This window comes from Nylanderia fulva, unplaced genomic scaffold (assembly GCF_048542155.1).
Source record: "Nylanderia fulva isolate GAGA-0341 unplaced genomic scaffold, ASM4854215v1 Scaffold943, whole genome shotgun sequence".
NCBI lineage: Eukaryota > Metazoa > Arthropoda > Insecta > Hymenoptera > Formicidae > Nylanderia > Nylanderia fulva.
The window spans coordinates 13,108-14,647 of NW_028191072.1; the positions used below are offsets into that span (position 1 = coordinate 13,108).

A 1,540-nucleotide genomic window follows, 5' to 3' on the forward strand; every position below is an offset into this window, starting at 1 on the left:
AAAAATATAAAAAGAATAAAATATAAAAATATAAAAATATAAAATATTAAATATAAAAATATACGGTGCGCGAGGTGAGAAAGCGAGAGAGAGAGAGATGTGGCGGCGGATCGAGGGAGTGCGCATCGACACATGTTAGAAAATAATAACAATCATTTAATTATAAGAGTTTTAAACAAGGCCTATGTTTGGACTGCGCTTTGGGATTACTGTCAAATATAAATTTAACGTATAAGACGGGCAACAAGAGCCAAATCGCGGATGACAATGCGTTATCCTAACGAAACTAAATAATTTTTCGTTAGAATTAAATACCGGTGCACAAGGCACCAAATTTTTACTTGGACACGGCCAAGATTTTAAATATGAAATAATCTCATATTTTGAGATTTTAATTTCAATACCCCTTTAACCCCCCTACGGAAAATAAATAAATGAATGCAAGAGAAAAATATAGATCCGAAAATCGCTGAATCGGGAATCGAACCCGAGACCTTTCGCTTGCCGGGCGACTGCTCTTCCAGCTGAGCTATTCAGATCCTTTCGATTCTATACTTTTCTCTGTTATATATATTAATGTTGGTAAACAAACGCATTTTTTAAGCCAGCGTGTATCAAATATAAGAGTTTTAACAAGGCTCTGTAATATAAATATAAATTTAACGTATAAGACGGGCAACAAGAGCCAAATCGCGGATGACAATGCGTTATCCTAACGAAACTAAATAATTTTTCGTTAGAATTAAATACCGGTGCACAAGGCACCAAATTTTTACTTGGACACGGCCAAGATTTTAAATATGAAATAATCTCATATTTTGAGATTTAATTTCAATACCCCTTTAACCCCCCTACGGAAAATAAATAAATGAATGCAAGAGAAAAATATCTGAATCGGGAATCGAACCCGAGACCTTTCGCTTGCCGGGCGACTGCTCTTCCAGCTGAGCTATTCAGATCCTTTCGATTCTATACTTTTCTCTGTTATATATATTAATGTTGGTAAACAAACGCATTTTTTAAGCCAGCGTGTATCAAATATAAGAGTTTTAACAAGGCTCTGTAATATAAATATAAATTTAACGTATAAGACGGGCAACAAGAGCCAAATCGCGGATGACAATGCGTTATCCTAACGAAACTAAATAATTTTTCGTTAGAATTAAATACCGGTGCACAAGGCACCAAATTTTTACTTGGACACGGCCAAGATTTTAAATATGAAATAATCTCATATTTTGAGATTTAATTTCAATACCCCTTTAACCCCCCTACGGAAAATAAATAAATGAATGCAAGAGAAAAATATAGATCCGAAAATCGCTGAATCGGGAATCGAACCCGAGACCTTTCGCTTGCCGGGCGACTGCTCTTCCAGCTGAGCTATTCAGATCCTTTCGATTCTATACTTTTCTCTGTTATATATATTAATGTTGGTAAACAAACGCATTTTTTAAGCCAGCGTGTATCAAATATAAGAGTTTTAACAAGGCTCTGTAATATAAATATAAATTTAACGTATAAGACGGGCAACAAGAGC

General features: G+C 34.9%; 1 non-coding gene across 1 annotated transcript; it reads right to left on the reverse strand.

The window, feature by feature from the left end:
• Window positions 1-886: 886 nt before the first annotated feature.
• TRNAA-GGC (transfer RNA alanine (anticodon GGC)) lies at window positions 887-959 on the reverse strand. The gene has a single exon. It is a non-coding gene; the product is annotated as a tRNA-Ala (tRNA).
• Window positions 960-1,540: the final 581 nt, after the last annotated feature.